The sequence below is a fragment of the Lonchura striata genome, chromosome 6 (genome assembly GCF_046129695.1).
Source record: "Lonchura striata isolate bLonStr1 chromosome 6, bLonStr1.mat, whole genome shotgun sequence".
Taxonomy (NCBI): domain Eukaryota; kingdom Metazoa; phylum Chordata; class Aves; order Passeriformes; family Estrildidae; genus Lonchura; species Lonchura striata.
In genome coordinates this window covers 19,072,399-19,086,813 of record NC_134608.1, presented here as the reverse complement: position 1 = coordinate 19,086,813, position 14,415 = coordinate 19,072,399, and the positions used below count along the sequence as shown (strand labels likewise).

General features: G+C 34.4%; 1 long non-coding RNA gene across 2 annotated transcripts in view; it reads right to left on the bottom strand.

Moving 5' to 3' along the window:
- The window catches only part of LOC110477271 (uncharacterized), a 62,053-nt gene that overhangs the window by 14,459 nt on the left and 33,179 nt on the right, over positions 1-14,415 (bottom strand). The window contains exon 3 of one of the 2 annotated variants that reach the window (XR_013340149.1): positions 3,196-3,293. This is a non-coding gene — a long non-coding RNA (uncharacterized LOC110477271). Of the gene's footprint in view, positions 1-3,195; positions 3,294-6,139; positions 7,157-14,415 lie in introns of those variants that run through there. The other variant, XR_002466564.2, reaches the window with a different exon arrangement.

Here is a 14,415-nt window from a genome sequence, read left to right as displayed (position 1 = left end):
TTCCTTGCTTGTGTTCAAATATTTTCAGTGTTCAGAAATTTGGTTATCCCTAAAACAAATAGATTAGTATGGCCTTTCTTGCAATTAGATCTTTGTATGTTCAACAAGAAAATAGTATAAATATATTTTATAATTTAGAAATTACCCTATAACCTCATCTAGTTAGTGTATACATTGTGAACCAAATGACAGAGGTGATTGGAAATAAATCCTGATCAAAACAGTGGGATCCAGCCTGAACATTACCAAAACTAAGACATAGACACATATTTCTTTTGTAAATTCACTTTCAGCTTTCTTTGACTGCTTTATTGTGTTTCCTTACCTCATTATCTTGAAGAGAAAATAAAAAATTCTGTCCTGAAGTATTTTCTTACTGTTGTTTCAGTTGGGTTACAAAAGTAAACCAAACGTGCTCTTTTCCTTGGGAAAACCAGTGTCTGCTTCCTTTTTCTCATTTACATAGTACCTTGATGCTCATATTGGATCAAATGCAAGTCAACATTTGTTACAAATGAGTGTTTGATGTTGCTTAAAAAATCATCAGCAAGGGTATCAGCAAAAGCCAGATTTAATATTCAGCAACTGCACAACAATGTTCATTGGTAAGATTCACTCTGCTACTTACAGGACAGTTAGGGCACACCAAGGAAAAACAAGCAACAGCTAAACCAAACAAAATCTAAACAATCAAAACATAAATTAACCAAGAACTATCTAGGGGTGTGGGTGTGTGTTTAGGTTCCCGTGACAAAGGACAGTGAGAACAAGGATAAAAAGGAATAAGGTCTAAAAGTTTAGAAGCACTCAACAGTATTTCAACTTAACTTGTACCTTAAACCTAACAATTTAACAAATGAAAACACTTAATTTATATCTAACTTAATATATTCCTTAAACTTAATTTATAACTTAAGTTAAACTATTTAACAGAGGAGTAATACTTAACAGCATTTAACCTAACATAACCTCAAAGTAATACTTAGCAATTTAGCAAAAAAACAGCACTTAGCAACACTTAGTTTATAACTTCGATTGAACTTAATCTCTTAGCAAAAGAACAACACTTATCAGCATTTAGATCATAAGTCACAAGCTTACTTACAGGTCCAACTTACTTCAAGATACTTAAATGATTAAGAAAGCAGCATTTCTCCCAGATTTGCTACAGCATATGCACATGTTTATGCACCCAGACAGAAAGAGTCAGTGCAAGCAAAGTACCTGGGAGAAGTTCCCCTCAGATGTCAGTGGAATATTCACTTTGGATGCTTCTGCATCTCCGGATGGGTGAAGGGCCACCCCCAAGGAGTCAGGGTACCAGCCCAGGTCATGCCTGCAGGTACAGCACACCTGAGGGTTTGCTGGCTCTGAGAGGGGCCCCCTCAGGAGGAGGCTGCTGGATGCAGCCCAGGAGAGCTCAGAGGGTCTCACTTTGGACCACTGTTTATAGGGTCAAGAGAGAGTGGGCTTTAGTCATAACAAGGTTACATCTGAGCACAGTTTGGATCGGCATGTTGTGTGAAAGTGTGAGAACAATGTTATTCCATTCAGGCAAGAACAATATTTTCCAAGGCTGTTAAAAAGGAAAACAGGAGCTTTCTAGCAGTACCTAGAAGCAGACAGTGTTTCTGATAAGCTCGGGAAGAGCTAAGTACAGGCTCTAATTTTCAAAGGCAAGGCCTAATGAGAATTTCTCAGGCCTCAGTGCAGCCTGGAAAGGGGGAGCAGGTAGCACCACCCCAGCATTAACTTGTGGGTTTTCATTCTTTTAAAGCAATATTGCAATAATTATATAATTTTAAAATATGACTACCATAACAGATTGCTTATTATTGACCACTTTTAAAAGTCAGCTTCAGAAATGATTTTCAGTTATCATTCCTTAAACTAAATAGATAGACTTCCTACAAAAGAGAGAACATCAAACAAGCCTTTTGGATCTGCAGTGTTTAAGGATTGAGATTCTGCTGCTGAACAAAATAAGCCTCTGAAAAATTTTACATATTTGAGCAATTTGTATTCAATCCATCAGACATCAACAAAATCACAAACTGGAAATTGTCAGGATTGTGGCATTATGCAAGGATGTAAGAATGTTCAGTGATTTTACTTCTCTGATATATCTTTTTCATTGGAGTTAATATGTTCTCCTAGACTAAGGCATAGCACACCACTAAAGTGTTTCACTGATACATGTCTCTCACAGATATAAATATATAATTTGGCTATGCCAGATTTTAATAGATATGTTTCATCACAAATTACAAAGAAAAAAAAAGAGAACAAAAAGAGGTGAAAATGAATGTTTTAACATTTGGCAAAATATTATTCAAAACAGCTTTCTTAACATTCTGCTGCCTGCCCTACCATTAAGTACAATATGTTCTTATATAGTTTATAACATCAAAGCACAACATGTTGCATAAACATTTAAGCAAATTGTGTTATCAAAACTTTAAATGCCTCAATAAATCTCAGCGTACATTGGCTAAATGAACTACATCTACAGGGATAAGCAGTAACTCACTGAAAGATCCAGGAATGGAAGGGAAACCAGCATTAAATGTTGATTTGTCTAGTAGTATTTATCTGTTGATTCCTTTTGAAGAAAATATTAAATGTATTTATTGCACAACTGGTAGAAGACAATGTGGTTAAGTGTCAGTGAACAAGAGCTTTTCTATTCAGCTACTTTTGCCGTGTCTGAAAGAAAAAAAATGTATTTCTTCACATCAGTGAACTGTTCAATACTCTAAACAACACCAGTGACCCATTAACTCCAAACCAGGGAGCTGTTATGAGGGAAGATTGTAAGAATGTTGTATTCCTTTCCTTACATTAAAAAAAAAATGAAAAAGAAAATGAACGAAGATTAGTACCATAATCAGAAAGTCTACAGTCGAGTGCCCAAGCCACAAAAATAAATTTAAGTTTCCCTGCAAGAAGAAATTTAGAGAAAGATAGGCAAATAGATTTTCCTAATTAACTGAAAACCTTATATATTGACAAGAAGCTTTATGTGGCCTTTAAATCTGTGCATCTCAGAAATCCAGCTGTATCCTGGGCCACTCCAAAAGAAGCATGGCCAGCAGGTCAAGGGCAGTGATTGTCCCCCTCTACTATCTTACTGTGAGATCCCACCTGGAGTGCTGCATTCAGCTCTGAGACATCAAACATAGGAGGGATGCTGACCTGATGGAGCAAGTCCAGAGAAGAGCCATGAAGATGACCAGAAGGCTGGAGCACCTCTCCTGTGTGAAGACAGGCTGAGAAGGTTGAGATTGTTCAGCCTAGAGAAGAGAAGGATCCAGGGAGTTATTGTAGCCTGCCAGTACCTAAGGGGGATCTATAAGAAGGCTGGAGAGGGACTTTTGACAAAGGGGTGTAATAATAGGACAAAAGAAAATTGATTTAAGCTGAAAGAGGGTATGTTTAGATTAGATATTTGAAAGAAATTCTTTATTGTGAGGATGGTGAGGGTACTGAAACAGGTTGCTCAGAGAAGTTGTGGATGCCTCATCCCTGCAGATGTTCAAGGCCAGGTTGGACGGGTCTCTGAGCAACCTGCTCTAGTGGAAGCTGTCCCTGCCAGTGACAGAGGTGTTGGAACCAGACGATCTTTATGCCTCTTTCTAACTCAAATGATCACATGATTCATGTTCATCGATACCAAAGAGAATTTGACAACCCAAATATAAATGCATGGAAGTGTTTATGCAAAATAATCTGCATGTAAATGACCTAGAAAGTTATTTATCTATCTGAACAGATAAGTGCACAGATAACTGAGATATCTGCTATTTTATGGGACTGCACCACTTTGAAAATCAAGCTATAAATTCTGATAATTAGTCCGTTTAGAATCATATACTGAAGATATTCTCAAATAGTCGATGATTCTGATCATAAAATCCAGCTTCATTTATGCACCATCTTTCAAATCTCAGGTTACTAATTTATATGATAGAGTGCTTCTCTACATGATAAAGAAATGGAAATAATTTTATGGGCTGATAGCTGTAAAGGTGCATTCACTACACTTTTTATACACTCTTTTTCACTGTTCTTCAAAAGACCACTATTTTAGGTTTAGAGGCACTAAGCCTGTTAAAATGTGGTGGTGAGACCACGTCTTGATATAAGCACTCACAGACAGGGAAATAAGGTGTTAGTAGGTCAATAGAGAGAAAAGCTCAAACTAACTGGCCTGAAAAAATAGATTTTCAGGTGACATTATTACTTAATGAGGCAAAGAAATTCAGGAATGCTATTCTAAAAGAGAGAGAAGCAGTAGAATATGAAAATTTTGCCCTAAATGTAGCAGCATCATCTGGAGAGAAAATGGAGATATGTGTGAATGTGTGATCAGGGTGATAGAGAGAAAGAAGATCATACTCTTATCATCCATTATTAATTAATTAAGACAAAGTGAACACTGTAACATGCTGTCTGTTTTGGCCCTGTTCAGGCAAGAGGCCAGAACCAGCCCCCAAAGCTGTACACCACATGTTTCCACTTTTATCTTTGCCTTACTCCTTGCCAGAAACATGCTGATACATCTTTGTTTTGATTTGCAGTGTTCCTAGCAGTTTTATACAATTTTTGGGTTCAGAAAGGCAAAAATGTAGTATTTACAGCCTGGAAGAATGAATTATCTAGATCACCTCCTCAAAGCCCTTCATCTCCATTCTTTATCTTATTCTCATGCCTCTCTTACCATTATGCTAACTGATTTAAGTCTTAACACAGGATACAGGAATATTCTTTATGTATTAACAAACTTTCAGTAATAATGGTCTTGTAGGCTACCTCATTACTAAAATGTTGCTTTTCCTTTTCTTCTGGGGATACACTGACATTGTTACCTACTTATATTGGTAAGGCATATTGAAATCCTTTGCTTACGTTTTTTAACACAGTCATTTTTATTTTAACTTTATTTTATTTGCAAATATTTAAAGGGGATTGTCATTCTGACTTAGAGAATGACAACAGTCTCCAAATAAGTTGCATCAATACTCTACCTGTCTCTGAATCTAAATCTGTTTCTCTAAGTGCTGAAGTAGTGCACAAACCAATTCCATCTCTGAACTTCTCAAATGTAAGGAAGAGTCTCCACATGTTGGTATGGAATAAACTGCACTTCTTTGTGATTTTCTAGGTAGTAAGAATGACTTCTAAAATGGGTACTGAAAGGGATTTGAGAGCTCCACACTATTTCAGAGTCTGATCATGCTTCTTTGAGGAGTTTGAAAATCCAGCTTAAACATGAAGGAAAAATGTAATCAGAAATCCTAAACTACCTAACCCAGCCTTAATTCAGGTTGTATACTAGTTCCAGATGTAGAAATATACTATATGCTTGTTAAGACATTAAACGTATGGTATTGGCATATGGTTGTTTCCCCACTGATATTTCTGAAGGTCTGGCTGTTAAACAGTCCCACCACCTATATACTCACATTTATAGAAATCATGCATTTGCACTTGCTGATTTATATATACATGCAAAGTTCTTTGGCTTTAAATACTTACCTGTCAGAATTTTAAGATTTAAAATACTCTCCAAACAGTCCTGTTTTCAATAGGTCTGCTGTAACTATCTAGACATGTCTAGAGCAAATTACGATTTTCTTTTTATTGTCAATGTCTGTGACTTAATCATGTGTTCTTTTAATGCTGGCTATTCATAACATCAGCAGCAGTGGTGTGAATTACCTAATGTGGGATCATAAAACCTAGCAGAATCCAATGCAGAAGTTAGAGTCTTAGCCATAAGTTACCATGCACCTGAAGTCTAGAATCAGAAACAGAGCAAAGTGTAGCCAAACTGCAAAATGAATAGCACATGAACACGGGTTAGAAATAAGAAAAGTACTGTTGTAATGACAAACTGAATGTCTGTACAAAATTCCCCGTTGTTCAAAATCCTTAAGGCTAATAGGAGTATTGCTGTAAAAGCAGTTTCATGTTTAACATGCCTGCTCTGCTCTGTGTGCCAGATTGTGTTCAAAGTACTTACAGGTATTTCAGATAGGCTGTTATGGGCCTAGGATGTTTTACACACTGTTTGGGTTACTGTGTTATCCTGAATAAAATATATACATTATATAACAAATTCAAAGATGAAATATTTGTATAACAGTCAACTAATTCATCCACAAATATCCATAGATTTTTTTTTTGGTTCATATTCTTGATTCTTATCACTTTAAGGGTATGCCTTTGAAATTAGGTATTCCATTCAAGCTCCTTGGGTTTTTCAGTAGAATTGTCTAAATCTTTCACAGTATAATTACTAGATAAGGAACCTGTCCATTTTTATTACCTCCAGAATTACTAGGGGTGACTAGTGCTGGTCTGGGAAAATTGCTCTGCCAAAAAGGCAAAACAGAACTCTGCTATAGTAAGAGCAAGAGGACCAAGAGAGTAATTTCATCTCTCCTTTTTCTATTTTTTGCCTTGGGCATAAATATGGAAGTCTTACTCTCCATATTTCTTTACAGTCTTAAATACTTAATATTTTCAAGACCTGGCTCTCTTTTATCAAGATAAAAACTTCCTCATATATACATAGTATTTTATAGTTGCAATCTCTGAATGAAAATATTTTAGAAAAATATAGAGGACTCATGTCAGATACAGACAGAGTAATTAGAGACACTGATAGTCTACAAAGCTTGAAAATGTAGACTGTGCTTTTAAGTAAAACAAACATTTGTCAAAATAAAGAGAAAACTATATTAGATGAAGTTTTATCTTTTTTGAAATGAAAATATAAATTGACTACATAGATGTGACTGTTCCTTTTCTCTGCATAAAGAACTGGGCAGTTTTATAAATACAACCATTCAGCTGTATTCTTCTTCAAATAGTCACAAAGATAAATTTTTATTTACTTATTACATTGGACCTTTCATATTAAAATTAGCTTCTTCAGACAGGCTGTATGGAAACAGAAACAGTACAGAACCAGATCTTCTCCTGTAGGACACAACAAAGGCTGAGGGATTTTCTGTGCTGGTATCTACCTTTGTAGAAGCAATGCAAGTGGCACAGGGAGGAAATAGATATTGGGACGGAACTCAGCATATGTCAGGTACTTGTGTAAAACTTGCACAGGATAAGAAGGAAAGGCAGCCACACTTCATGTCTGCATGGAAAAAAAAAAGCAGCATTAATTAAAATGTGCATGGCAGAAATAAAAGCAATCCAATGTAATATACTTGGTGGAGGTTTATCACTCTAAGAAAGAATGATATCTGTGGTGTACTAGAGATAGTTATGAATAAAATTAAATCAAGAAATTATCTTCCAAGACAGAAAAGTCACTAAAGGTCTACCAGACTTAAAGAGCTTGAGGAAAGAGAAATAAAGCTATCACACAGATGGAAGGTTTGAGTTGTTTACACAGTAGTTTTGAACAGGAAGGAAAGACCTGTTGATCCTGCCTAAACTGAATGTAGTTTCCTATGTTAAGTAAACATGAAACAGTTCTTAAACAATTATCTAGGTCCAGATACCAGACTAAACCACTGAGGATGAAAAATCTATTCTTCAGAAGCTGTAAAATGTACATATTCAAGGAAAAAGAAATAAAAAGGTCTGATGACAGCCTGGTCTGAAATAAAGCATGGATATCACCAGAATAATTTCATACTCAGTTATTTTCATATAAGCCAAATTCTATCTTTCATTTGTCTTGAGAGTCAAAGACTTTGCCTCTAAGTTTCAAAAATTCATGAGCTGTTAAACTGAGTCATGTTTTCAACAAAGACCCTGACAAGATTGTATGATACCTCGTGGTTCTGAGCACATTCAATGGCTAAAACAGTAGGTCCCCATTGTTTTTAGTTTATATATCATTTTTTTCCAATGATGGTCCAATATGTAGTTATTCACAAAGTTTAATTTTGCAGACTTCCACACAGATGGAATAACTTTGGTTTTTCAGGCATAGTTAATGAAGACCTAAAAAGAAGCCAAGGAAATCTAAGATCCATGCTACCCCAGGTCAGCTGTCAGATAAGAACTAGATAAAAACTAAAAACCACAGAAACAACCAAAAGATATGAGTCAGTCGGAAGGGAAAGACCTTAGATTCTGTGGTTCTCCCTTGATATATGTAAGCAATTTAAGCTTTGAATTCATCGTCCTCTCAAAAAAACCGCTCATTTCTCATGTCAAAAATGTGAGTGTGATGATGCTTACTTCCTATTTTTTTTTTGGCAGGGGGGAGATGGGAGAGTGGGGGAGAAGGGAGGGGGGCGTTGGGTGTTAAGAACCAGCTTCCTTTGTTTCCTTAATCAACATCTCCATGGAATTTCAAAACATAACCTCTTCACCTTTTCCAATAGGTAGCACAACAACAGCAGCAGAGGGTAATCATTTGCTGACATGATGTAAACAGCCTTCCGTTTGAGGAATGAGAAATGAAGGTCCTGATGAATGCTTCCTTTTCTTTAACTGCACTGGAGATGCAAGCACTGGTGACTCGTGCTCCATCTCCCATCTGTCAGCAAGATGCGGCAGAAGTGCTCAGATGCCTTGCTACCCTTCCTCACAATTTGTCTGTTTCCATTTCAAGGCTGCCAGACATATTTTCTTGTGCAACCGAATTTGGTGTCAGAAGGATGACTTGAGAGGTGAATAATTTGTGCTGCCAGGAAGAATTGAATTTGCAGTCACCTTGAATAGGAAACGGTGCATTGTTATGGATTGTAACCTAAACTTGCTCTGCCCATCAGAAGGAGGAATGAAAACCAGACACAGATCAGTGTACTGCTTGTTGCTTATTTTGCTCTTTCTAAAAAATTCCATTTCTTGTTATCAGTAATTTGCTTTAGCAACAGAAGACCTCTTGATCCTGCAATAGTATAAGGATGTACCTACTGACACTCGTGATTGGTGTCTCTGGTATTAGTACCCCTTGAAAGTAAAAATGCAGTATTGAATATGGCAATGATTATAGCAACTGGAATATAGATATTTAATAAGTAGTTTAAAAAAAGGGTTTAGGATGGCATTATACATTAGCAATGCATCAAATACTGAAAAAATAAATGGGGATGGCATGAGTGACAGAATACATGTTTGAAGATAATGATATTTTGGTAAAAGAGTTCCTACATATGCCTGGTGCTCTGCTGCAGATGTCCAGGATATTATTTAGCTATGGGAGACTATGTTGTTCAATATGCCATATGATATGATTATGTGTTTGAGAACAAAATCCTAGATACACAAAAGGCAATAATAAAGTTTTCGTCCACCTGACTGCATAGTGAATCATAATGGTTTGATAAACTCTCTGCTAGCTATTTTTAAATGTTGAGGTTTTTGTATAGCTGAAATTTCTATAGTCCATTAGATAATCAGAGTCACTTTTTTTTCTAATATACATACTCTGTAAGTTTGGATTCTGAAAAAAAAAAAAAAAATCAGAAGAAAAGCTAAAGTAAACGAACAATAACAAAAAGAAATATTTTTTCTTATTTCCTTATTTACATGGGTACACAGACACGGAAAATATTTAGGACCCTAACTTCCTAGATACGTATGGATTCTGGTCCTCATAACAAACCTCACTGTGCGGGATTATTTTATTTTTGCTAAAAACTCAATATTTTTTCTCAAGGAAAAGTAACCAGCAAAATCAGGGATTCAAATGGATTCAAACTGTAATTCTTATAAAAGTATTCTTGAACTTTTTTTACATTAATAGACATTTCTTTCGCATTTTAAATTAGTTGAATTAAAAATAATGTGTGTTAACATAGAATTTTGAAACATTTTATTATGTGTGTTCTACATCACTGTATGATGAGAAGCTATTTGAAATTGACAGACTATATATATAAAGCAAATTAAGCACAGTTCAAAAAATATTAATTGTGAAAAGATATCTGCTAATTGAAATTTACAACTCAGTTAAAGGATATTTCCCTCCAAGTGACCTGTAACACATACAAAGAACTTCAGAGAGCCATTTTTGTGGTTTAATATGTCTGGGAGCCCACCTGTGCTGATTTTTATATCCCTCATTAATAGTTCTCAGAGGCCAAATTTCAGATATGCGTGTCTTTTCTCTACAAAAATCTGAAAAAGACGCTAAGAGGGAAAAAAATAGAAATCATAAAATGAAAGAGAAAAGGAGTTTCTATGAATACCCTAGAGTTCTGAGAAGTGTCAGTACCCTGAGGGAAGACATGAAATGTTATACTCCAGATTTAAACATGGCAGAAAATGAGTGTTGTAGTTTGATTTTGAATTACTTTTATTAACTTATTCATGTAGTCACCAATTCTATGTGCCATTACAGGACTTATAATTTTTGTGGATAAAGTTCCAACAACATTTTCAGCTGAAAATATTGGAATCTTTCTTCCATAAGGTGTGTCAAAATGAATGGAGAACAAATAAGAAATAATGGGAATGAAAACCAGGAATTTTATTTCTTTTTCAATTTCCACTGTGCTGTATCATATTTTTAATCAGTTCACACTCCAAAAACAAACCTCAAAAGTACATATTCCTGGTTTTTAGTTCCCTATATCTGCAGCGGAGCTATTTGTCATTCCTTCAGATGGCCTAATACTTTGTCATTTTCCTTAAGAGAGGAAAAGAAGTATGTGTCATTTTGAGGAGTTGATCCCTGTGGTGTAAAAACAACTAGTTTAGGTATCCTCAGTGCTTAAACACAAATTCTATTATCACACCTCAGCAAAAACATATAATAACTACATAGAGAGAAAGGATTTGTCAAAATCCTTGACAGGAAAACCAGAAGTAGGTGTTTTTTTAAAATATTATCCTGAAACTTTTAAGCTAAGCTAAAAGATAGCCAAGAATTTAAGACGTTTTTTGCTGTTAAAATTTTCTGTCACTTAATAACAATGACATTAATAAGCCCCATACTTCACCTAGGCTTCCCCCTTGAATACATGGAACTACTAATGAGTAAGTGGGCAGTGTATTTGTGTGTGCATATGTATCCACACACACACATCTTCAGTATGTTTAGGAACTGTCCCTGTAACTCTAAATAGGATTGTTGAGGTAAAATTCCCAGTTAGGATGTATAGATTGTTTGGGGATATTTAAAGTTGTATTTTAAACCATTGTTTTATTGTAAATTATGTCTCCATTTATATTATTTTATACATGCAAGTACTCGACACAATTTATTTGGGGAGATACTGAAAGCTCTGTGGGGAAACTGACATGAAATTGGTTCTCTAATTGCTTTTCTCTGTTTTGGTTTATTTTCCATTTCGATGCCTCGCCAAAGGTGTAATAGATGTGGAGAGTAATTCTTATGATTATGTGTAGTCTTTTTCTTGTTTTTAAAAGTGAAACTTTGTGCTTCTGGACATTAATGCCAGCATCTATCCCAGGAGGAGGATCTAAAGTGTCAATTCTGTTCACTCCAAACAACGGTGAAAAGAGCCATGGTGTTCTGAGCACATGTAGAAATTCCCAGTGGTATTCTTGACAACAACATTCCTCTACTCAGAAACAACATTTTTCCCTACATGTGACATTTACATAACTTACATGTTTTATCTATGGTGTCTTGGTTTAATTTTCTTCCATCCTCATGAGGCTATCATAGAAATTAAACCACTCAGACATGAACTGAAAATATAATGTACAACCAGGTGTTTTCAGGACTTCAGAATTGCTTTAGGACCTGGGGTGCAATTCCACAGAAGGAGAGGAGACCTGGGAAATGTGCACCTTCAAACATTTTGTCCCTTTGCAATAGACTTTCCATTTAAATATCTATGTATTGTTTGAAAGCAGAGCTTAAGCCCTTGGTGGGTGAAATAAGGTAATATTCACTGACAATTCTGATCACAATAGTTGTTAAAACTTCATAATATTGTAAAATTTCTTTTCATTATGGTTTTTTAGTTAATATATTTTTGGTTGTGTTTAACATGATTTAAAATTAATTAATATATGAATTACAAAATCCTTAAAAAAAATGTTTCTCTCTTGAGTTAGTAGAAATGTAGATTAAGGGGTAATTTTGCTAAAGTGCAGGTCAGTCCAAGCCTTCAATTTGAAATAAAAAAATTAAATTTTCAGTTCTTAATATATCCATATATTTAATTTCAATTTCATAAAATATGACTAAAAATAACCTCTAACTAAAACAGTTCAGACAAAGCAATTTTTTTTTAAGACAAGAATTGCTTTCCTAAGTGGAAAAAGTATGCTTTCTGATCAAAAATCATGCCATTCCAGAACTATTTGTCACACAGAGGCCACACAGGAGCACATAAAAATATCATCTTCTTCCTTCTGAACTTCTGATTTTCTGTAATTTCTGTGTCTTCCTCAATTTTTCTATTGACAATAATTTCTTTCAGCTTCATGACAGCAGTTCAGTGCTGCTTCTAAGTTCCACCCTAAACTATGCTTTTCAGACAACCACCCATTAAAACACAAACAATTGTGAATATTATACAATTAATATAATACTGAATTTCTATTTGGTCATCTAGAAGTTGTTTTTTTTTTATCTCATGGGCAATTATTAGAAACAAAATTTGCAGTTTGACCAAAGACAAGCAACTTCACAGACCTGAATCTGGAAAAGGTATTGCTAGTATAGATCAGCCACTTTTCTTTTGATAATTAATCCATGTTAACATTTGGATTTGTAGGGAATGTATGGAAACCTATTATTACAGTTATTTATTCTCTTTTCTTGGATTGTATAAATACCATATTTATTTGGCTGGAGACCAAGTTAATTTCTTAATTGAATGCTTTTTGCAGCAGAATTATTTCTACTGTGCTGTCTGCTGCTTTGGGAGTGATATCTATCTAAAGCTGTAGATATAAGCAAGTTACTTTTCAGGATGATACTCCTCTGCTAAATACCTGGATTTATTTATTCATATAGGTGAAACACTGAGTCGTTTGCACAGGGACAAAACAGCAATATGTTCTGTTACAGTCAAAGTTTTCAGTTCATTCCTTAAAAAAGATGCAGGAATAGAAAGCCACTAAATTCACTATTCATTGTGCATAGGTAACTAATGGAACACACCAGACACATGAGAAGAGCAAGGTGTCAGCCTCACCAGATCATCAGCACAATTCACCAAAAACACAGAATTTGCTGCACAGCAAAATTACTATTTTCCCAGGTACAAAATTACCTTCAATGAAGATTTCAATTGACTTCTGTGCCTGTCTCTATATTTACAGCTTGCATCTTAATAATTTTCATAGATATGCTGTTGCATATGTAAACATCATTAAAATGAGTGGGTTTATTATGTTGTATTTATTTCCATGCACTGAAGTAATCTACTCTATGCTCTTAAATCTTCTGGGGTTTATTTCTTAAAGAAAAGGGCACACATTTTGTATCTTGGGGTACAGAAATGAATGCTTAGCTGGCTTACAATATGCAGACAATTCAATAAAGGGTTCATCTCCCCACAGTTTAACAACTGCTAACAGAATTACTGTTAAAGTGTATGTTATTCAGAATAGCTTGATAGAATCAAAAATTAATTGCTTTAAAATTAAAAATAAATAAAATAAGAAAAATGTCTTATTCTCATAGTAGGGAAAAAAAGCAACTTCTCATAAATTTATATTTTTGACCTTGGTTTCTATTAATTGATGTGAAATATACTAAAAATCATAATTAATTTTTTTATTTCTGTAAAATTGTCTATTAAGTTTATCTTGACTTATCAAACACTGAAGTAATGTAATTTCTTGTTAAATAAAATCATACAGGCTTTCAAATTTTATGATTTATTAAAGTCCTTAGAAGATAAAAAAATAGGCCTACATTTTATACAGACCTATAATCATCTAAGGTATTGCTTTTGAAAGTTATATTTAACATTGCATGTTGATATGTCTGTGTTTTTGAAAAACATAAATATATGTTGACTATAAGCAGGAAATGAGAGTCTGACCTCTTTAAATACAAGATGAATCATAAAAAAAAAGAAAAAAAACCCAAATGAAAACAAATCCATAGCAATGTGTCAAGAAATTTAAGATCATAATTTTCATATCATTATTTCAGATCATTGTATGTTAACATTGATTTTGCTATCATTTGCCTCTAATATCTCAACTCCCTGAAAAACAAAAATCTCTTTCAATTCTCAATTTACTAACCTCAAATGCTAAAAAAAAGTAAAGAAGCATAAAAATAAATGTATAGCATTTATTTTACATTCTCGAGTGTTTAATCTTTTCAGACGATTTTTGGCTTGAGTTTTAAATAGAAATATTGTATCTGTCAGAAGTAGTTTGGGTTCTATTTGAAGGTTAAGAAAGATAGGAGGCGTCTTAAAATCATTTTAAAATCATCTCATAAAATATCTAAAGACTAATCCAATGAGGATTTAATTCTATGAAGTCATTTAC